At 45.7% G+C, this 24,572-nt stretch overlaps 1 pseudogene; it reads right to left on the reverse strand.

Moving 5' to 3' along the window:
- Positions 1-1,015: 1,015 nt before the first annotated feature.
- Positions 1,016-22,883, reverse strand: LOC116903742 (annotated as a pseudogene).
- Positions 22,884-24,572: the final 1,689 nt, after the last annotated feature.

Consider the following 24,572-nt stretch of genomic DNA (forward strand, 5'->3'; position numbering starts at 1 on the left):
TCTGTCTGTCTGTCTGTGTGTAGATTGGAGGTAAACCTGCAGGTCCTGAGAACTGAATCCAGGCCATTCTCTACTTACTGAGCCATCTCACCTGCCCCCAAACATAATTTTGTGGCAGCAAAAGAGGGAGACAATTTGCCATGCACGAAACTTCACTAAGTGTCACCAGCGTAACCCAGCATGGTACCCTAAGCAAGCCTGCAATTCCAGAAGTCTGCAAGTGGACATTGAAAGAGTGTGCCTGCCCATCTACTACACACAGAGCCCCCGGCCGCCCTAAGCTACTAGCAAGACCCTGTCCCAGAGCAGCAAACAACGAAGCCGGGCGTGCTGCACACCCCTGTAAGCCTAACACTTAGGGGTGGAAGCAGGAGGGTCAGGACTTCAGGGGCCATCCTTGGCTACATAGCGAGTTCGAGGCCAGCCTGGGCGGAATGAGAACCTGCTTATAGATAGATAGATAGATAGATAGATAGATAGATAGATAGATAGATAGATAGATAGATAGACAAACAAACAGTATACTGAGATTGGAAACTATAGGGTGGTCTGAAACTCTTACAAGGGCGCTTTATTTTTTTTAAAGCTGTACAGTTAGGGACTGGGTGTACGATGGCTGGTATTAAGTGTTTCTTTAGTATGTGCCAGATCCAGAGTCTGGTCCCCAGCTAGAGTGGGGGAAGGGAGCTTGGAATGAAGTAATGGGGTTGGGGATTTAGCTCAGTGGTAGAGCACTTGCCTAGCAAGCGCAAGGCCCTGGGTTTGGTCCCCAGCTCCGAAAAAAAAGAACCAAAAAAAAAAAAAAAGAATGAAGTAAAAATATCTACAGAGTTGGCTTGCTATAGTATATGAAGTTCCTGGAATTAAATATCCCACCCATTGGATTAAGAAACTACACCTCCAGTACATTACACCAAGAAAGCAGAGACAGGTACAAGAGACAGCTTTATTTCCCTTCTCCATGTTTAATTCCGTGTACATCGGACTGCAGCAGCGGCTACTACAAACACGGATGTTACAGCAAGCCTCGCTTGCACTCTGCCATCAAGAGTGGCTCGCCCGTCACTTTGCGATGGATCGTTAAGAATCTCCTCAAAACCAACGGTCTCATCATTGCCCCTCAAAAACACCCAGTGAGAGGTCTCACCTCAGAAAAATGAAAGGCGCTGAACCTGCCGCACTGCCTTGAACTCCGCCTGTGACTTCAGGGGTGTAAACAGACTCTGGATGTTCCAGGATGGGGAAAGTTCATCTTGTTCTGGTTAAACCGAAAATTTTCTTTCCTGATAATTCAAAAGGGTGACTGGGCAAAAGTTCGTTTTTCACACAAGAAAATCTTTTCTGGAGAAGATCGTGACTCTCAAAAGGCCCGCTCACCGAGAGCTCCCTAACTAGAATACCGTCCTCCAGCTTCGACCCCAAGACCTCTGGTGTTCATCTTGGAAACCAGGGCAACTTTTGCTATGTTCCAACTTAGGGTAAACCCACAAAACTTACTCTGTGTGTCTGTGTGTATGTGTGTGTGTCTGTCTGTCTGTCTTTCTGTCTGTCTGTCTTTCTGTCTGTCTGTGTGTGTGCATCAGGCCGCTGGCTCGATCAATCTCCACCTTTATTTTTGGTATATATTTTTAAATTGTACTTGCTTCAGCACTCCTGTAGAGCAAAGGAGGCCTCTGTAGAGTGTGTCCTCTCCTCCTACATTCCCGTGGGTTCCCGGTTTACTCAGCAAGCATCTTTGTTTACTGAGCTATCTCGATGGCCCTCCATCTCTCTGAACCTGGAGCTCACCGATTCTGCTAGGCTGGTGGGCTGGAGAACTCTGAAGATCTGCTTGCTTTATGAGTACACTGCTGCTGTCTTCAGACACACCAGAAGAGGGCATCAGATCCCATTACAGATGGTTGTGAGCCACCATGTGTTTGCTGGGAATTGAACTCAGGCCCTCTGGAAGAGCAGTCAGTGCTCTTAACCGCTGAGCCATCTCTCTAGCCCAAGATCTGATTTTTTTTTTCTATATGGGAACTTCAGGTACATGCCATGGAGCCCAGCTTTTTTTTCTTGAATGCTTCGAATCCAAATTCAAGTGCTCACACTTACGGGACAAATATCTTACCCACTGTGTCATTTCCCCCAACCCTTTATTTTATTTTTTGAAATGGGATCTCAAGTGGCCCCCACTGACCTTGGACTTCTGATCCTCCTGCCTTCACCTCTCAAGTGTTGGGGTCATGGATTGTCCAGCATCAAAGACAATTTAGAGGAAGGAGAAAGCGTTACACAGGTTGGCACAGAAGCTGTCAGGTGGCCGAATGATGGATCCAGGTGCTTGTGTGTGGCACGTAAGCTTCAGGCTCCGTAAGCATCGGGCTCCAAGAGGGACGTTGAGCAACCTTTGACGGGGAGGAGGAAGTATGAGGGAAGGCCATCTCTACAGACAGAGCAGTGATGGCACAGGTATCTCAGACGGTGCCAGTTCAGGGCAGGGGATACAGCTTATCCCACAGAATGCTTGCCGGGTGTACACAAAGCCCTGGTTTGCCGCCCTACACCGCACAAAGGTGTACGGTGGGGCACAACTGTCATCCCAGTGCTAAGAGGCAGAAGCAGGAAGATCCCAGGGACTCTCTGGCCAACCATTCTAGACAGCTGGGGAATGGAGTGGGAGCGCCTGGTTTAAAAATACAAGTGTAAAAAAAAAAAAAAAAAGGGTTATTTCAGCAGGGTAGGGAGAGCTTGCAGGGGAAAGGCAAGGCCGGGGTTCGGCCAAAAAAAAACCAAAAAAAAAAAAAAAAAAAAAAAAAAAGAAAAAAAGAAAAAAAAAAAAAAAACAAGTGTAGGGCTGGAGAGATGGCTCAGCGGTTAAGAGCACTGACTGCTCTCCCAGAGGTCCTGAGTTCAATTCCCAGCAACCACATGGTGGCTCACAACCATCTGTAATGGGATCTGATGCCCTCAGAGGAACAGTGTAGTCATATACATAAAATAAATAAATCTTTAAAAAAAAAAAAGTGTAGAACAATAAACAGAGATGCCTGATATTTATCTAACTCTAGCCTCCACAAAGGTACAGAGGGAGGGAGGAGGGAGAGAGAGAGAGAGAGAGAGAGAGAGAGAGAGAGAGAGAGAGAGAGAGAGAGAAACAGAGTCAAAGTGAGACAGAGAGATCTTCTCATGGTTAGAGAGTGCATCATATCTTTCAGTAACAATATAATAAAATACTGAATACAAACATAACTCTTATTTTATAGGGACCTTTTACTTAGCTAAGATTGTGCAGAGAGTGAGACAGAGTACCTTGAATCCCAACACTAGAGGTGCAGAGGCAAGTAGATCTCTGTGAGTTCAAGGACAGCTTGGTCTACACAGCTTCAAGACAGGGCTACATAGTAAGGCCCTGTCTCAAAATTAATAATAATGATGATCGTGCCGAGAGACACAGCTGAGAGTGTGTGGTAGCACATGCCTATAGTCTTTAGAAGCAGGAGGCTCGGGAGGTCTAGGCCAGCCTGGTCTACATAAGATTTTTGTTTTAGGAAAAAAAACTCGAAAAGGACAGGTGAAGTTGCCAGCGCAAGCACACAGGAGACACGCGTTGTTGCCAAGGCTCCCTGGAAGGTGCCCCCGGAGACAGCCCCTTTCTCCTCTAGGTAACCAACCAGCACTCCCCCATTGTGCACCCTCTTTCCCACGGTCCGAGACTCAGCCAGGGACATCAGAAAGAAGCTTGGCTCTTCTCAGGTGCATGGCAGACTGGGCCCCAGCCCTGGCAGCCAGCTAGGGATCTGCGGGAGATAAGCGGCCACTTCCCTCGGCTCACTTTCCTTTCGCACCACTCTTTTGAGTGAAGATTGGTTTTATTTTGTCTTGGAAAGGGGAGGCAGGGCAGTGGGGGAAGGCAGGGAAGTGAGGGGGAGGCAGGGCAGTCATGGGGTAGTAGGGCAGTGGGGGGGAAGGGCTGCTCCGGAGGCAGAGAAGTGGGGGTTGGCAGGGCAGTGGGGAGAGGCGTGAGGTAGTGAGGGGGTGGTGAGGAGGCAGGGCAGTTGGGGGTGCAAGGGCAGTGGGGGAAGGCAGAGCAGTAGAGGGAAGCAGGGCAGTGAGGGGGGAGGCTGGGCGGGGGGGGGCAGGGCAGTGGGGAAGAGGCAGGGAAGTAGAGGGAGGCAGGGCAGTGAAGGAAAAGGCAGTGGGGGAAAGGCAGTGGGAGGGAGGTCAGTGGGCGAGAGGGCAGTTGGGAGGGGGCGGCAGAAACTGGAAACAAAGATGATAAGATGTAGGAGTTATTTCGAGGCCTGGCCCATAGTTATTATTTTCAAGAAGTATGAAAGATAAGATTTTTAACTTTTCTCTCTGTCTCCCTCTCCTGTTTTTTGTTTTTTGGTTTTGTTTTTTTTTGTTTTTGTTTTTGTTTTTGTTTTTTGAGATCTTGAGTTCACTAGTTAGTGAGGTTAAACTCCGGCTTCCACCTCCTACTGCCAGGATTAAGTGCACCCCCACATGATCAGCTCTTTTTTGGTGTTTGTTTTTTGACATTGGGACGGGGGGGGTCTTACTCTGTAGCCCAAGCTGTCTCGTAACTAACTATATAAATCAGTCTCCCAAGTGCCTGGAATTACAGGCAGGAGCTACCACATCCAACAAGAACCTCTTTCCCTAACCACTGAAGAACAGGCGTTGGGAGGCTAGGGTGCAGCCCGGTTAGTATAGAGCTCGCCTACAAGCACAAAGCTCCGCCTCCCCCGCCCCGCACTACTTAAAGCTGGCGCGGGCGCAGCTGCAGTGGCGAGGACGTGCTCACCTGGAACCCTAACCTTTGGAGGTGAAGGCAGAGACTGGAAGTTCAGGGTCAGCCTCAACCACACGTGAATAGTCGGGGCGGGGTGGAGTATGGGTTGGGGATTCGAGATCAGATACACGAGCTCCAAACCAACCTGGGTTGACAGCTGAAGAAATGAACAGAAAAATATTCATTCGTTAATTGAAAAACCCAAAGACCGGTGATGTGACCCACGGCAGCTTTTGGCCTAGCCTCGGATCAACTCTAGTCACTGTGCCACTTCAGCCAGCAGAGGGCTGTCTCTGCTAATCTTCAAGTTCCAGAATAACAAGCCAACAACAAAATCCCCGGGTTGCTCGTTGTTTTATTACCACCCCCCACACACACACACCCGAAGCGTCTTCCAGAGCTAAAGGAAGAAATAACAGGAGATGGTAGCAAACTCTAGTTAATAACTACTTAATAACTTCAAAACAAGAAAAATAGAAGAAAAAAAAAACACGAGTCACGGGTGTGAATGGCACATGTCCGTGATACCAACTGTTTGGAGGTTGTGACCAGAGGATTAGTAATTCAAGGCCAGCCTCTGCTTCCTAAGTAATTTAAGGCTAATTAGACCTTATTTAAAAAAAAAAAAAAAAAAAAACCCTCACAGAAAAACGGGCTAGAGAGATGGCTCCGTGGTTAAGAGTGCTTGCAGAGAACCTGGGCTTGATTCCCACTCGTGGAGCTTACAACCGTCCACAACTCCAATTCCAGGGTGTCCCATATCCCCTTCATGCGTGTGGCGCACATGACATATATATAGGCAAACACTCAAACACAAAAAAAAAAAAACTTTAAAAAAAAAAAAAAAAAAAAAAAAAAAAAAAAAAAGCAAACCGCCGAGAGTCTATGCATAGGATCCTCAGTAGGTAAGGACGCTCGCCGCCAAGCCTGACACCCTGAGTTCAAGCCCTAGACTCAGACAGTGGAAGAGAACTGAAACTCAGTTATTTTCTGACCTTCGAATATTTGCCGTGGCACCGGCACACAAGCATACACACACATTAATGAAGTTTTGGGCTTTTTTGTTTTTTTTTTTTAATGCTGAGTTCTTTAAAGAAAAACGAGTCTTTTTCATTCTTGGGCTATTTGCTTACACAGCACAAGAGCAACTGGCCCTAAAATGACACAAGCAGCCGCTTATTCTGACAATCAGAAGGGAACTCCCGCTAAAACCAATAACTGGGTGGAGAAGTAGCCATGCTGAGGGTGACCTCTTGAGGCCTCTGATTCAGCAGACTGACTCTAGACAATCCAAACCGGCCTTCAGTTCTCCCTTACTTCAGTGCCGGGACTAGAACCCAGGCTCTATGCTAAGCAGCCCCTACCGCTGGGCTGCACTCCCAGCCTCTGGCCTCCTATGTCTGACTCTCGAGGGGATGTCACCCTTCAAATACCAAAATCCTATTGCCATGAGGGCTCGAGCATGTCACCCCATGTCTGTGTCCCTTAACGAGGTTTTCCCTTTTATTAAAGTCTGTCTTGTTTTGCGGGTGCTGAGCAGCACATGGGGGCAGGCTGAGCTGATGTGTGGTGGCACTAAGTGCTTCTGAGGTGGAGGCAGGGGGATTAGGTTTGGAACCTGGAAAGATGGCTCAGTAATTAAGAACTTGCAAGCAGTAATTCCTGCTCTTGCAAAGGATCCAACACCCCACACCGGGCAGCTCACACTAGCTATAATCCTTCTCCGGCGCTTCTGACATACTCTTCTGGCCTCTGAGGGAAAAACATGCATATAAGCAAACACACACACGGGTCACTTTAAAAATAAAAATAAATCTTTTTTTTTTTTTTTTTTTTTTTGCAAAGAGGCTCTGAGCTGGGCGGTGGGTGGCACACACCTTGATCCAAGCACTTGGAAGGCAGAGGCAAATGGATCACTGAGTTAGAGATCAGCCTGGTCTACAGAGTGAGTTCCGGGACAGCCAAGGCTACACAGAGAAACCCTGTTGGGGGAAAGGGGTTGGAGCGGTGAGGGTGGGTGAGGGTAGGGGAGGGTTGGACCCAAGTCCCAGCACCCAAATGGCAACTAACAACCCTGGGTAGGTAACTCTTACCTCCAAAGGGATCTGATGCCCTTTTCTGGTCCTCATGGGCACTGCACACACAAACATGTGGCCAAAACACTCATCCACATAAACATATAAATAAATCTTTTGAGAAAAAGTTCAAGTTCCTCCCGTGCTAAGGAGCTCCAGGTTCGGCAGAAGACTGTCTCAAAAGATGTGAGAGAGAGAATAAGGGAGACAGCTAGGTTCAGCCTCTTACAAACACACACACATAACACATATGCATGCACACACACACACATACAATCACATATGTACATAATATGCGTACACACATGTAATAATATGCATGCACGCCTATAGGAACACACGTAATGCATATGCATTCACACATATACAAACATACACAAAGCGATTAATATCACAATTTTCCTCTCAAAATAGTTATTCTGTTTATTACTTATTTACTTATCGGGTGCGGGCACACGTGGGTGCACACACATGCCACAGCCGAGCATGTGGATGTCAGAGGGTAATTTGCAGCAGTCGGGGCTCTCCTTCCACCGTGTGGGGTCCAGGGATGAAACTCTAGCTGTCAGGCTCTGTGCGAGCTGCTTTACCCACCGAGCAATCTCTACAGCCATTTTTCAGTTTTTTTGAGACAAGATCTCACGTAGCCTAGGCTGGTTTCAAACTCCTTGTGTAGCTCAGGCTGGCCTTGAACCTCTGACCCTCTGGCCCCACTTCCAGCATGCTCAGGGCAATTTTAGAATTTATTTTTTTCTCCATTTTTCTACCTAACAACAGATAGCATCACATCCCCCGATGAGTTAAGGGCGGTGTGCCGTGTGCTTGGTTTCCTAGGCACGTACGGGAGGTATAAATATCTTCCCCATTAACTGGAGGATGCCTTGACAAACCACAGAAAACTCCTCCATCTCTTTACCACATGAGATCTTACTGGTAACATTATCCCCGAATTCATATTCCCTGGCACACCCCGGAGATGCCGCCTGTGAGACTAGCTCTTGCTTCCGTGACTTACTCAAGAGCACTGTGCAGCGGGCGAAAATCCTTTTCCATTTCTGTTGCCCGGCCAGCCTAAGCTACCTACCGCCCTGCCCTTGGCTGACCTGAGCGAGATCACAGAATATTGGGTACCCGAGGTCACCCGTCCAATCTTTCCACTTACTGATGGGAGAATTCTTAATTTGTAATTTCCTGCAGGGACATTAGACAAGATGACTTATAAGTTCCTTCTGGCCACAGTCCCGGGATTCCTATTTCCTTGCCGGCATCATGCATTCCACTGACAACAGCTCAGGTTATTTTCCAAGAAAGCTAAGTTCCTTATTCGTGGCCACAAACTACATACTCACAGGAGTCAGAGAGAAAAACAATAGTACCTGCGTGCAGGATAAGCAGTGAACATTTAGGATCTTATTAGAAAAGAAATATCGTGTGACAATATTATTTGATGGCTCAGAAAAGCCAATTGTGGCTTCACTTTGCAACTATACTCAGGTCAGACTGTTATCTCCAACATGACTAGTGTATTGTACTCATAGGCTCCAGTCTGCTGGAGGAGATGGACAGGAATGTAATTACTACAGAGAATTAGGCAAGCGTTCTTAAGGATAAACACTATGAAGGGGCCTCAGAACTTCATGTTATACTCTGACGGTTTGAGGTCTTGAACAATGGTGTTTAGCTGAGCAAAGATGTAGGAAGTAAAATCTAAAGTCTTTCTCCAGGCCAAATTGAGTCAGCAATAAATATATATATAAAAAAAAACTACAGGGGTTGGGGATTTAGCTCAGTGGTAGGGCACTTGCCTAGCAAGTGCAAGGCCCTGGGTTCAGTCCCCAGCTCCGGAAAAAAAAAGAAAAGAGAAAAAAAACAAAAAACAAACAAACAAAAAACAAAACCAAAAAACCCACAGATCTTTTAAAAAAAAAAAAAATCCATCCCCAAGATTCAGGTATGGTGGCACACTCCTTTAATCCCAGCCCTGGAGACCCTGTATAGAAAAAAAATCCATTCTTAAGATTGGCCATGGCAGTACCCACCTGTGATCCCCAGAACTTAGGGGTAGAAGTAGGAGGGAGCAGGTCATCTTTGGCTCTGTGGCCAGTTTGAACCTAGTCTGTACTATGTGAGACTTTCATAGTTAATGTTGTTAACTCGAGAGCCATTGATAGCTTAGACAGTTAATGCACTAGCCACCAAGCCTAACCTCCTGAGTTTGATCCCTGGGACCCAATCGAAAGGAGAGACCTGACTCCTGAAAGTTGGCCTCTGGCCTCTCTGTATGTGTTTACACAAATATACACAAATAAATGCTTTAAAATGATACATAAAGCTAGGAGTAATCATGCATGCCTTTAATCTCAATACTCAGAGGCAGAAGTAAATAGATCTCTGTGAGTTCAAGGCCATCTTAGTCTACACACAGAGTTCCTGGACAGCCAGATACCTGGAGAAAGAGACTTTGTCATGATAGATGATAGATAGGTAGGTAGATAGATAGATAGATAGATAGATAGATAGATAGATAGATAGATAGAATTTGTATATACATGCACGCATACATACACTGCCAATTAGACAAGATCTTATTACTTTGTCATGGTTTGTTTCCTGTTGCTGTGATAAAATAGCCTGACTAAAGCAACTTGGAGGAGAAATGGGCTTATTTTTAGCTCACAGTTCCAAGCTATAAACATTCATAGAAAGGAAGTCACAAAGGCAAGAGCCTGAGTCTGCTGGTCACATTTCACCCACAGTCAGGAGCAAACAATGGATGAAGGTTTGTGCACTGGTGCTCAGCTCAACTTCTTTATTCTTACACCACCCAAGATCTTCTGCCTAGACAATCCTGCCTTGTCTTCCCACACCAAATAACATATAAAATAATTACCCAGAGGCATGCCCAGTGGCCCATTTCCCGGGAGGTTCTAGAGTCTGTTAGGTTGACTATTAAGAGGAACAATTGCACACCTAAGAGATAATCGGTCCCTGGGCACAGCTGCGATAGAGTTTCAAGACTGAGTTCATTGAAAAGAGCCACCTGTTGTGTAACAATTTCCACCAAGATTGAAACATTTCATCTTGCAGGGAAGCTCTTTAAGCAGGAAGATAAACAACTCAAAAAATGCTTCAGGAAGTTCCTGAAACTGACAAAATTCACTCTTCCCCTCCCTGCTGGAATAAGCAATAAAAGCGGAGATTCCCTCTCAGAAAAGCTCAGCTGAACTGCAAAGAGACAAGCAAAGCTGCAAAGAAGACTCTGAGACCAGACCAGCTACTTAGAAGAAGCAGAAGCTGGGCTGGAGAGGGGGGTCAGTGGTTAAGAGCACTGACTGCTCTTCTATAGGTCCGGAGTTCAATTCCTAGCAACCCTGTGGTGGCTCACAGCCATCTGTAATATAATATGATGTGTCTGAAGACAGCTACTCTGTGCGTGTGTGTGTGTGTGTGTGTGTGTGTGTGTGTGTGTGTGTGTGTGTGTGTGTGTGTGATACAGTGTATTTATATAAATATAATGTAAAAGAAATTTTTAAGAAAGAAACAGAGGGCTGTAGACATGGCTCAGCTGTTAAGAGCACTGACTGCTCTTCCAGAGGTCCTGAGTTCAATTCCCAGCAACCACATGGTGGCTCACAACCATCTGTAAAGAGATCCAATGCCCTCTTCTGGTATGTCTGAAGTCAGCTACAGTGTACTTATATATAATAAATGAATAAAATCTTTAAAAAAAAAAAAAGCAGAAACTAACAGAGGTTTAGAACCATTGGGCAACTGGAAAGGACATTTTCTAACCTACTGAGCTGCCTGCAGTGAGCTCTAGGTTCCCAACTTTGTGAGCTGTCACCTGTAGTGGCTTTGGTGACACAGTTGTCAGTTATTTCTGCTCCTGTAAGTAACCCCTCACCCATATCCTGTAGGTGACCTCAATGAAACTCACCAAGTTGGACTTTGATGGTATCTGTTCAATTTTAAGTGTGAGTGGCACTAGCCTCATGGAGGACCTGAGTCCCAGAAGGAAAAAGTGAGCTGAACAGCATTTTTCATCTCCCTCTCCGTGTTTCCTGAGTGCAGAAGCACTGTCACATGCTGCTTCATGTGCCTGCTGCCAACTACTACACTGATCTGAGGGGTACCATCCCCTATGCTCCAGTGACTTCCCTGTAAGATCTGTGACTTTGAGCAATGCTTCCCTGCCCCTCAAAAGGAAGTCTGCAAGAGATATCAATGTCTGGAGAACCAGGGGGCTGAGCTGTGTCGCCAAAGCAGGAAGCAACAGGTGAAAGCTTGCACTTCAAAGAGTCAGAGGGCTGCTCATAGCAAGAGACACATGCGTGCCACCTGAGCCTGTGAAAAGCGAGATCTGGGAGAGAGAGAGATTCCCATCTATACCTGGGGATGTATCAGACAGAATCGATCCCATGGAAGAGTAAATTAGCAGCATCGTGAATGCTCAAGCCAGAGTAGAAGACACAGTCACTCCAGATCAGAGCTGCAGAACCCAGACAAGGGAGCCAAGAAGTCTGTGTCGTGTGGGCAAAGTCGTGTGAAAAGAACAAACTTGTGTAGAGGATGGAATGAGATTCCCCAGCCTCAGCAGCAGAGGAGAAAACAAAGAAAAAAAAAAAAAAAAAAAAAAAAAAAAAGAGTGCTGAAAGGAAGGAGTATCTGGAGATTCGGATGTTGGCTGTTTGCGATCCAGAGAAGCTGGAGCCACTCTGATGGTGAACCACAGTCGAGAGTACCTCAGGGCACCAAAAAAATCCAAAGGATGAAGACATTGTATACACATAAGAACAAGAAGTCAACAGGACAGGAAAAGGTGTAGTAAAGACATTTAAGAAGGACAATTTGGCTTAATGATAAATTCCAGTGTGATTTTTCACCTCCAGTGTAAAGGGGAACTGTATGTAATGCTGCCCGTATTTAAGGAAGAAAGGATGGAAGGAAGGAAGGGAGGAAGGAAGGAAGGAAGGAAGGAAGGAAGGAAGGAAGGAAGGAAGGAAGCTTCAAGCTTCCCTGACTCTACTCTCTTCAAACAATGGAGAGCAAGACAGGGCTCATCAGGGATCTCAGAACAATTTAAAAGTTTTGGAACGGGCAGGCAGGAGTCTCACCCTCTGTCCTGCACAGTAAAGCTCTTAAGTTTAAAAAAATAAAATTCGGCCTTTGAAAGGGGAGAGAGTAGGCCCTAAGCCTCTCCCTAGAAGTGAGGACGAGGAAGCAAGGTGAGAGCTAGAAACTGCACAGCTGAAAGGAACGGAAAGAGGATCTGGGCGGGGCCCAGTCAGGCTCAAGGCAGGAGCAGACAATAGTGGCCTATAATTATAATCCAAGCACTGGGAGTTGAGGCAGGAGAATTGCTACTACTTCAAAAGTCAGCTTGGACCACAGAGTTAAATCCTGAGGTTTAATTTGTGAGGAGAAGGAGGAAGAGAAGGGGAGAGAGAAAGAGAGAGAGAGATTAACTTCTTAGGTAACCTTGTAGGCCAGTGGTTCTCAACATTCCTAATGTTGCAACCATTTAATACAGTTCCCCTTGCTGTGGTGATCCCAACAGTAAAATTATTTTTTGTTGCTACTTTATAACTGTAATTTTGCTACTGTTATGAATCATAATGTAAATATTTTTGGAGATAGGAGTTTGCCAAAGGGGCTGTGACCTACAGGTTGAGAACCACTCTTCTAGACAATTTTGTACATATTTACGAGCCCTAATTTTTTTCACAAGAATGTCCCATTCTATAAATATTACTCTTGCTTTTTGCCTTCATTTAACAGGGCCAACTTCTGCTACCAACGAATCAAAGCTGCTCAAGGTGGGCTTCATGGTTTTGGTTTTCCCAGTGCTGGAGACTGAATCTACAGGCAAGCACTCCCTGGGTGAGCTATGCCCCAGCCCTCCCTGGAGTGTTTTAATCTCTATCGTCCTTGTATATACTATCAGTTCGATCAGATATTCAGTCCTGTAATCTTAAAATCAAATGGAGTCTTGGAGCTGGAGAGTGGCTCAGTGGTGGAGTGCTTACTTCTCACACAGAGGATCCAGAGTTTTGTTGCTAGAACTCATGTCAAGTGGCTTCCAACCACCTCAAACCCCAGCTCTCAGATCTGACACTCTCTCTTGTCCTCTAGTAGCATACACATGTGGCATACACTCTCAAACAGACATAGAATACACATATACACATGATTAAAAAAAATAAGCCAGGTCTTGTGTGGAAGCTTAGACTGGCCTCAAACACTTGGCCATCCCCCTGTCTCTGCCTCCCAAACAGGAGGACTACAGGCTTGAAGCACCATACCCAGGGTCAAATGTTTTGTTCAGTTGCTTTTCTGTTTCAAAACAGAAACTTACAACCATTCTGGAAAACACACATAACTGCTTATTCCCCAAAAGTAAATTTGTAAAAAGGAATAGCAAAAATAAAGAATAAACATTTTAAACCAATAGTATACAAGAGTGTGTATGATTTGTGTGTGTATAAGTATGTATGTGGGTGTGTGTATTTGTGTGTATGTGTGTATATATATCTATGTGGAATGCATATATATGTACATTTGTATGGCATATATGAATACATATGTATATATGTTTTCATATGTGGTATATATGTATGTTGGAGTTTATTATGTGTGTGGTATGTATGTATTGTATATATGTGTGAGGATATGTATATAAGTATCTGCGTGGTATGTATGTATGTGTGTATATATGTATGTGTATATGTACATGGTGTGTGTATATGTGTGTGGTATGTATGTATGTGTGTATATATGTATGTGTGTATATGTATGTGGTGTGTGTATATGTGTGTGGTATGTATGTGTGTATATGTATGTGGTGTGTGTATATGTGTGTGGTATGTATGTGTGTATATGTATGTGGTGTGTGTATATGTGTGTGGTATATATGTATGTGTGTATATATGTATGTGTGTATATGTATGTGGTGTGTGTATATGTGTGTGGTATGTATGTGTGTATATATGTATGTGTGTATATGTACATGGTGTGTGTATATGTGTGTGGGTGGAGAGAATTTAACATTTTCCCCAGTGTTGCTATCACCTACCACCAACAATTGCATAACAGTCTCTTTCTGTGACATTTCACAGTTGTCATGAAATAAATAAGTGACATTTCAGTTGAGTGCAGTGGCCCACACCTGGGTTACATGGCTGAGACCCCGTTTGGTTTCTTTTGTTTGTTTGTTTGTTTTTTAAAGCTGCTTGAAACTGTTAAAGGAATTCGGTTTGAAGGAAAACCCAGCATAGGCCGATGAGTTGAGAGACTCGGGCTCGTACAGAACTGAATGCAGGTGTGTGGGGGTCTCTGGAGTAGAGCAGGCCATGCTACCAAGCTAAGGCTTAGATCGTCTGAGGACAGGGATCATACACCAACTCTGAGAGACAGTACAGTCCCCTCACTTCCTTGGTCACCAGTAGAGAAAAGTCACTCAGCCTTGGAGGGAAGTAACAGTGAAACTCAAGAACAGCCGGGTGATGCTGTTTCTGACTCAGTTTACCTAAACTTTATGGATGAGTTGCGTGCATGTGCGCATGTGTGCCTGTGTATATTTTTGTTAATTATGGGTCTTTTGTTTTGTTTTGCCTTGAATTTGTTTGGGTTTTGTTGTTTTGGTTTGGGGGGTGGTTTTTATTTTGTTTTGGTGATTGTGGACAGGACCTCATAGATAGTGGCATCTAACTTAATGTTGTAAAAGATGGCCTATACATAATTCCCCTGCCTCCACCTCTGGGGTTCCAGGATTGCCAGCCAGCATGACCACACACACCAGTGCCTTTCCTGTTCCTGTTTGTTTGAGCCAGGATCTCACTATGTGGTGAAGGCTGTCTCAAATTCATCATTCTGCCTCAGTCTCCCAAGTGTTGATATTACAGGCAGGTACAACTACTATCGGCTAATAAATTCCCACTTTGATACGTGGGTCACGACCCTTTTCTACTTCAATATTGTCTTTGTACGTGGGTTACTCATTGCTACAAATAAACCTATAGTAGGTCATTCCAGAAATCATTAGGGATGGTCTTAAATCAAACACATGCCTTAAAAAACTGCTTTAATCTTACTTTAAAAAAAAAAAACACCAAAACTTACCACTTCAGCCATTTTGTATATGAATTCTGTTTACTAAATGTCAATTTTAAACATTCCAGCCAAGCATGATGGTGCACGCCTATAATTCTAGCACTTGGGAGGCTAAGGCAAGAAAATCACCTTGAGTTCAGAGTGGACTACAGATATAAATAACAGAAACAAATTCACCTAATCCAAAAGCCAGAGGGGATGGCCTAAGCACTCTGGAGGTTGAGGCAAGAGGGCCACAAGTTCAAGGCCAGTATATGGAATTGTAGGCTAGCCAAGGTTACATAGCAAGACTCATCTCCAAAAACAAATTAATTTGCAACATCAGCATAGTACTGGTTGTTTTATATTATTTATAAATATGTGAGAGCTACTATTTTTTAAATTTTTATTTATTTTATGTATATGAGTACACTGTCGCTGTCTTCAGACACACCAGAAGAGGGCATCGGATTCCATTACAGACAGTTGTGAGCCACCATGTGGTTGCTGGGAGTTGAACTGAGAACCTCTGGAACAGCAGTCGGTGCTCTTAACCTCTGAGCCATCTCTCCAACCCGAGAGCTATTATTTATTATAAACCAGATATTGTGCTAAGTACTGCACATAAATTAATGAGTCAACTGAGTGGAGGCGGTGACCAAGCTGGTCCCAAACTGGTTGGATAGACAAGGATGACCTCAGTCTCCTGACCCTACTGTCTCCACCTCCCCAGTGCCAGGGTAACAGACATTTCCACTATGCTCAGTGGCCACTAGATATTTTTAATACCTTTATGAAAACACTCAATAGCTTTATTGTGTAAACAAAGAGAGAAACTTTGAAAGGCAAAATTGTTGCTTGACGTTAGATGGCCGAGGCAGAGAATCAGTACTTTGAATCTCTCCTCAGCTACGTAAGACCCAATCAAAAACAAGAAACAAACAAAAACAAAACAAACAAATGAACAAACAAAAAAACCCAGTCTGACCTCAGAGCTTGAAGCCAAACCACTTTACCAGTATTTGAACGCCATGAATGTGCAGAATTCTTTTAGATAGAACATGAGCAAACGAATGAATCTTCTAACAGTTTGTATTTTTTTATTTAGTTTTAAATATTTGGTTTCTTCTTTAATGTTTAGTTTTTTTAAGTATGTATACATGCCTGTATCTATGTGAGGATATGTGCATGTGTGAACAAAGATTTCTGAAGAGGCTAGGAGAGGGCCTGGAGCTGGGTTAAAGGTGAGTACTGGGAACTCAATTCTGGTCCTTGGTGACATTGGTGACAGCAGCGTCCTTAACCACTGAGCCATCCCAGTGGCTTCTGGGCTTTTTTTTTTTTTTTGAGTGTGTGATTAAATATACATAGCATGAATTTTATCATTTAAAAACATTTTAAGAGCACAGTTGAGTGGCATTTAATATATTCATGTTACTGGGGCTGGAAAGATGCCTCATAGTTAAGAGCGTTTATTGCTCTTGCAGAGGACCCAAGTCTGGTTCTCAGCCCCCACATGGTGGCTTACGAACCTCAGGAAGTTCAATTCCAGGAGATCTAACGATTTCTCCTCATGCGTGCAAACCACTCATCCACTTGAAAATCTTTAGAAAAATATTTTTTTTCATTCGCACTGCTGTGAAATCATCACCACTGTGCCTCTTTTTTTCTTCTCTTTCTTTTCTTTTCTTTCTTTTTTTTTTTTTTTTACTTTGCTTAGGGTACATTACACACTGAAAAAATTTTTAAATTAATTTTATGTCATCAAATTTCATTTTATGAATTTTATGTTTTTCTATCATACTTAGAAATACCTTCTGCACTCTGAGATTTAGTTTTCAAAAATTTTCAGGGGGCTTGGCAGATGGCTCAGTTGGTAAAGTCCCTGAAGAACAGGTAAGAGGACCTGAGTTTGATCCCCAGAATCCCTGCAAATCACCATCAGCACAGGTCCTCCGGTAAAGGCGGGCAGAGCTCTCTGAAGTGCAGTGAGCAGCCGGCCTGACTGAACTGCTGAGCTTCAGATTCTGTCTGAGCCCTTCTGAAAAAAACCTCGTGGGAAGTTTGGATGGCAGACACCTGACCTGTCTCTGGATGCACACGCGGACAAGTACACGTACCACACACTGGATGCACACACGGACAAGTACACGTACCACACACTGGATGCACACGCTGACAAGTACACGTACCACACACGGCACAACACGCACGATTCTTAAAACCTCTTCAGGCTTCTTTGTGTATATTTATGATTTTATATTTTTATATTCCATTTCTTCTTTCAATTTTTAAATAATTTATTATTTGTGTGTGTGTGTAAGAGAGAGAGACAGAGACAGAGCGAGAGAGACAGAGAGAGAGAGACAGAGACAGAGAGACAGAGAGAGAGAGAGACAGAGAGAGAGAGAGAGAGAGAGACAGAGAGAGAGAGACAGAGAGAGACAGAGAGAGAGAGAGAGAGAGAGAGAGAGAGAGAGAGAGAGACAGAGATAACACAAGTGAAAGACAGAAGACAATTTTGTGAAGTTGGTTCTCTCCTTCTACCTGTACATGGGTTTCAGGACTGAACTCGGCTTTTGCTCAGCAAGTGTCTTTACCTGTTCAGCTATTTTACCAACCCTTTTACTACATTCCTTCTAATTCTTCAAGAATTTATCCCAGTGAAAAATGTAAGATAAGGATTTCATTATAGTAATGTTGTTATTCGGTGCTGGGCCTCAAACCCTGTGCATACTGATAATCATTCTGCCATTACTGCTGGGCTCTCTCTCTCTCTCTCTCTCTCTCTCTCTCTCTCTCTCTCTCATTTTCAAAACACATGTAGCTATCATGTAGACTGGGCTGGCCTCAAGCTCACTGCAAAACTGAGAATGACCTTGAACTCCTTGTCCTATGGCTCTGCCTCAACTATGGTACTAGAACCACAGGTGTAAGCCATACATCAGACCACTCCCGTTATTTCTTTAAAACCAACAACAATTAAAAATCAGAAATTTTAAATTCATATAGGACAAAAGAAGCTGGGGGAATTCTGGAAAGGGGAAAGGAATGGGGCAAAAGAATTCATTGGAGTCTCACTGGAAATGAAACCATTCTGCATTCATAAAAATAATATGGCCTTGGTACACCTGAGACTGAAGGATTGTGGGAGTTGGGGGTGGAATGGAGGGAGAAACAATGAAGGAGGAGGTAGGGGACATGGCTCAGTGGCAGAGTACTTGCCTAGCATGCACAAGACTCTGAGTTGGATTCCTAGCTCTTGGGGGTTCTTGGGGAGATACAAGGAAACCAAAGTTTATCATGAGGAAATTGTAAAGACATTAATGAGAGTAATCATCTTTTTCATGGTGAATCTTCCTGTCCAAGAACACAGTTCCCTTTTTCATCAGTCCAGGTCACCTATTGGAGACTCAAACCCTAGAATGAGGATTCCACATCTTCCTCACCTTCTCAAGCCTTAAACAGCATTAGTAAATGTGACCTGTTCCAGCTTCAAAGTCTGTTTCTTTAATTATTCCCATTATACCGGACTTCCCTGTCTCTCCTCCCAGAACAGGAGAGCTACGGGGATCAAGTCTGACTTCATCAGACTTGTAGTCATGTGTTGCCGATCACAGGGACACCTTCTGACCAATGTGTTGTTAACGTTGTATGAACACGGAGAAGCTGACTACAGGCTGTAGAGCCCCGCTGCCCATCTAGGCTTCAGGATAGAGTAGGCTGCAGCCCCTACTAGGCTGCAATCTGAACAGCTTGTTCTAGATTCGATACATTAAGTGATTGTAACAATACTATCTGTGTATCCAAACATCTAAGGCCAGAAAAGGAAAGAGACTGTATATAATAGCTTACCCGGTGGATAAAACAGAGTAAAAACATAGCAGAAAAGAAACAAAAACGGAAGCTGGTGTGGCAGTGTCTGCCTGTAATGCCAGGACTCAGAGGCAGACAGGAAGACCAAGTTTAAGGCCTCTCAACTACATAGTAAGTTTGAGGGTCACTCGGCTGTCTCAGAACAAACAAACACAGATAGAAGGTGGTGTAACTGCATTCGACTCGTCCCCAGACTAGAACATTCATGTCTGAGAGTTGCCCTGAGGTAATCAATCAATGAGTAACAGAAAGGAATATGTGGAGACCACTGCTACATATCACTGTGGGCTTTCTCCAGTGGACAACTGGACCAAACATCATTTATTTTAAACAATCTTTTCCTTAGATAATAAATTAACTTCTACAATATACTGGGTTTTTTTTTAAATAACTGATTTTTTTTTTTTAGTTTTTTATTTTTGCTATGTAACCCTGGCTGCCCTCAGACTCCCTGTGTAGCCAAGAATGACATTGAAATTCACCTAGCACTAGTGCTAGGACTACCGGCATGAAAACTATGCCTGCCTTTAAAACAAAACAACAATGACAACACCAAAAGCCCACTTGTAATAACATCTAGCTTAAACACACATTGTACAAATATCTTAAAATTATTTTCCTTATGGTGCTTAATCTGTGAGATCATTTTTGTTTGTGACTTGCTTGCTGTTTTGTTTCGTTTTGAGATAGTCTCATATAGGACAGTCTGGCCTCTTTAACTTGCTGTGGAGCTGAAGATGACCTTGAATTTCTGATCCTCCTGCCTCTGCCTCTGCCTCTGCCTTCTGAGTACTGGGATTACAGGCATGCACCAGTTTTATGTAGAGTGGGGATCACAACTAAGGCCTGTTCCTGCTAGGCAGGCACTCTACAGACTGAGCTACGTCCCCACCCTTCTATTTTATTTACTTAACGATTGTTACTGTTCAAAACAAAGTTCCAAACACATGCATTAGCCTAGTGGGATCCAGCCTATCATTACCTGAGCCAGGTGTGGTGGGGCACAACTGTAATTCAAGCTCGTGGGAGGCAGAAGAAGGTAGACTACTTGAAGTTGTAGCTACACCTTATGTTCAAGGCCAGCCTGGGATTCACTCAGTTTTCCTGTGCTTGCCTACCGTGTGCAAGGCTCTGGCTTCTATCCAGGCAGTGAAAAACAAAGTCAGTACATCTACCTTCTATCCTGTCTTCCTGTTAGGTAAAGGTTAGGGGCAGTGGCATGCATTGGATTGCTGTCTCCTTTGATGACAATAATGTACTCTGAAGGATCAGAGACCAAAGAAGACCTCTTGGACAGTTAAGTTGTTATGATGAAGTGCTGTGCACTATTGGATAGCTGTACTCTTACACAGTTGGCAGCACACTTGGCTTGTCTGCACCAGCGACACCGCGGACATGTGACTAATGCACAGTACTATGATATTTCAACACGCAGTACTTTTTCTGCTCTGTTCTTGGGTCTGGGACCCACTGTCAGCAGTGACATACCCCAATGATTTGGCTCCAACCTAGTACTGTTTAAAGATGTTAGCCAGTAGATTTCTTTTGTGTGCACGCCTGTGTCATGTGTGGGCGCACCCACGCGTGCCCATGTGGAGGCAGAGGTCACCACTGGCATCCCTTACTGCCCTCTATCTCACTGAATCTGGAGCTCAACATTTTAGCTAGAATTGGCTGGTTACTCAGAACCCAGGAATCTACTTTGCTCTGTCCACTCACCAGCTCTGGGATTAAAAATGTGCACTTTTTAATACACGTTCTGGAAATCCAAACTTGGGTCCTCCTGCTTACACAGCAGGCACTTAACCTCTCCCCACTCCACCCCCAAGACCTGGAGGTCGGTAGATTCCTCCTTTGCTGATCCAGAGTCTGAGTTCAGCTTGAGACGTTGGGATGGATGCAATAACACATGCCCAGAGTCCCATCTAGTCAGGGACCCATCAAGTTCAAAACCAGCAAGAAGTCAGGAGTGGGTCAGGGAGGGAGGGGCCATTATTATTAATAATTTATTTATTTTTGACCTGGAACTCACAGAGATCCATCTGCCTCTGCCTCATGAGTACTGGGGTTAAAATGATACACCGCCATGTCCAGTGGGGGATTATTTATGGCCACTTTCGTCTGAATGCTTGCTGGTATGTTTGCGGTAGGGACGGTTATGCGCAGTCTAGGATGACTGCAAACTCTCAAAGCACCCAAAGCGGGCCTTGAACTCCTGATCCTCCTGCCTTCACCTAACAAGTGCTCAGATTACAGGTGTGCTCCACCATGCCAAGCCCAAGTTTCAAAACCCGTTTAGCTAGTTACGTGCTATCTTAATCTTATCTATAACACCCCTGTCCGGGGACCATCCAAATCCCTGCCTGATTCACACTCAAGATGAAGACCTGTTTCTGAGACTCGCTTCCTTCTCATAGGGATGTGTTTTTCCTTATGGACTGCCCACTCTGATTAGGTGGGCCCTCTGAAAGGCAGAAGGGAGCAGTGAGCCTCTAACAGAGTCAATGAATACAGCCTAGCAAACAGCTCAAACATGTTGGTTTCTGACCGGGTCATGGAGCTTAGGGGGCTGGGAGAGGTAAGGTCCAGCTCAAAGCTAAGGACATGGTGTGCTGTCAGGAGGCTAAGGCTGGGCATCTGGCTAAAACAGGCTGAAGGAGACATCAGAATTATTTTTAAGGGAAGGAAAAAAAGCAAAAGGGGGGAAAAAAAGGTATGCATATGCGACTTCCCTGATAAAGAGAAAGACTGATTAGGGACTACCATTTCATTATTATGAAGTTTCAAAAGCTTCACCGCAAAGAAAAACATAGTTGGATCCTAATTAATAAAAGTCATTACTTGTATTACATCTGTGCTACTGATCAAATCCTCCTAATTCTTAGCATACTCTTTCCAATGAGATTCCTCACCCAGGTTCCCTATCTCATCCCCAAGGGGGAGAGGTGGGGACTGGGAAACAGAGACAGTTTTTATTTTTCTTTAAGGTTAAAAAAGGAAGAAAATGACACCGACTACCTTTATTCTGGTGGATTTTGACATTCTAACCCCTGGAATAACATCTCTTTTGCTCTATATAAAGTCTATAGCCACACCTTGTACTTGGTTGGTTTATTTCTATGATGGGTAAATATTAATTTCTAAGATACCTACCCACTCCCGCCCCCGCCCCCCGAATCTACCTTTCCAAGACAGGGGAAAGTGCGTCCTCGTCCGGCTCCCGCCTGTACCTTTCTAGTACCTCTGGCCAGCAGCCTGTGGGCCCGTGCTCCCTGGACATCCGTGAATGTTTGATGCTACATCTCAACCCAAGCCGAAGCTTCCCGCCTGCACTCTGTCAACGGCACTTGCAGGCGGGGGTTGAGGTGGGGGGGGGGGACAACTTTTGGAACAGAAAGCTCCACCCATCCTACTCCCTACTGCCTGCAACCAAACCAGCTAAAACACCCCAACTCAGACTCCCCAACTAAGTCCCATCACATGATCTACCGTACTGTAAATTTTTTTTAACAAGAAAACAAGCATCCAAAAAAAAAAAAAAAAAAAAATTCAAACTGCAGGCGCGAGCCAATGGGGATGCCGGGGAAGGTGGGCGGGGGAAGCGCGGCGGGCTGGGCGGGGACCCGCGGACCTGTGGACCGAAGGATTCGTAAAACGCAGCAGGCGCACGGTTTAGGCTTTTTTTTTTTCCTTCCAAAACTAAGTTAAGAGCGAGGCTCCGCCTGCAGCTGCAGCCTCTCAGATCCACCTTAAATCTTCAGTGGACTCGGTGCAGGGGTCAGTGGGCGCAGCCAATGCCAATCAAGTTTACAACCACCAGCTCGGGACGGGGAGGGGGTAAGGGGGGGGAGAGAAACTTCAACTTCTCGCTTCGTCTGCACACATCACACACGCGCACACGCAAACACACGTACGCACGCACATGCACACGCACACGCACACAAAGGGAAGGAGGGGGCAAGAGACTGGCGCTCCGCGGCCAAGGAACATGTTTGCAAACGCTTCTATCTAAGCTCACTGGCCGCGGCCTGGACGCGCTTCCCGCGTCCCGACCCGAGCGCCATGATGGTGGCTGCGGTTCTCAGCCCGGGTTCTGGAGGGGGAGCCGCAAATGATGCAATCCCCCGGCCGGCGCCCGGACCGCGCGCCCTTCTCCCGGCCTTTTTCTTAACGTTCCTTTTAGAGGCGCGTCGAGGTTTCGCGCCCAAAGCATGGATAAGGGTTTTGTTTTGTTTTGTTTTTTTAAGATTTTCTATTTTCTGGTTCCTGCCTCTGTTGAGTCCTCATGCATGACAAGTCCGGGACTTGGATGGAGGCCCGAGGGACTTGAGACTTGAGTTTACGTGGAAATAAGTGCACTTTCGGTTCTCCGGGATCCGCTTGTGGCTGACCCCACCCTGTTAAAACCCCACGCGAGTGAAATCAGGGAGACGACCTCATAGGTTTCTAAGCAGGCTTCTGGGCCCTTTTACCCCTCAGCGTCGTTTGCAAGGTTTTTTGGGTTTCTTTTTTTTTTTTTTTGGCTTTATTATTATTTTTAGCCAGGAAAGGGGGGGGGGTAGGAGTAGGGTGTGGCTCAGGTGAAAGATGGCAAATAGAAAAGAATCCATACTCTGAAAAACAGATCAGGGGTCCTAAGTGAACTTCTAAACAAAACGCCTCTTAGTCAAAAGCGCTAGAAGAGCCATCGTGTTTTCTGGTGATGATGGTGTAATGGCGAAGGCAGTTGCCTGGCTCCTAGGAAAGGTCGCTCGGTGCGGCCAGGGCGGTGGGCACACAGTGGCCTGAAAGGCCGACTGCTTGCTCCCTCCCTCCAGTGAATGTCCACGGTCCCCCAGTCTAACCCATCCCGCCCCCCTCCCCAAATCCACATTTCCCGCAGTTCTAGTTCTTCCTTGCCCGGGTCTGCGGTTCTGGACAGCCAAGGATTCGATGATGGGGGGCACTTTGCAACGCAGGGTGAAGGGCAGGGGCGATCCCCGAAAGCGGCAGTGGCTCTCCACAGTTCCGCGCGCTTCGGTGACCGTCCCTTAGCCGCCAGCGAACCGGGAAGGCTTTCGAAATCCGCGGGGCTGCGGATCATTGGAGCCCTGCGGTAGGGGTGGGAGCGGGCTGCTGCCCTGGAGGGTCCACGAACTCCGGGAAATTGGTCCCTTCGGGCAAGTCCCCCAGGGCTCAGTGGGCGGCAGGGTGTCCTCTGGGGAGGGTCGTGGGCCTTCCATAGTGATTTTCTTCGTCTGGAGGATTGATGATGAGGAAGGAAGGTTTCTGAAAAGTAACCCAGCCCGACTGCGCGGACAGAGGCGCGGCCGCTTTCTGCGGCCTGCGGGCGCCCAGGGCGCGGGAACTGCGCGCTGCTACCCTGGCAGTGCGGGACTTGCAAGCAGCCGGCGACATTAGAGACTTTTGGTCTCCAGGCGCCAGCCAGCCCGACCAGCAGTTGCTACAGCGAGCGGGCGGGATCGGGGCTGCGGGACAGTTGGGGAGACTACCGGGCCGTGGCCGGGGCAGTGGGGTAACGGGTAGCTGATTCCGGCGGCCGCAAACCCGCAAAGGAACGTTCACAGCGGGCGCAGGAGTCCAGGTCCCGGGGAAAAGGACCATTTGAATCACCAGATTGTATGTGGAGGCTTGACACACAGGTTCGGAGGATGGAGGGCACAGTGACTTGGGCGGGGGGTGCGTCCCTGTGGACGTGCCTGGCGCAGAGAGCATCCACCTCTTCCCGGTCCACCAATCCTAAAATTCTGTTT

This window comes from Rattus rattus, chromosome 6 (assembly GCF_011064425.1).
Source record: "Rattus rattus isolate New Zealand chromosome 6, Rrattus_CSIRO_v1, whole genome shotgun sequence".
Taxonomy (NCBI): domain Eukaryota; kingdom Metazoa; phylum Chordata; class Mammalia; order Rodentia; family Muridae; genus Rattus; species Rattus rattus.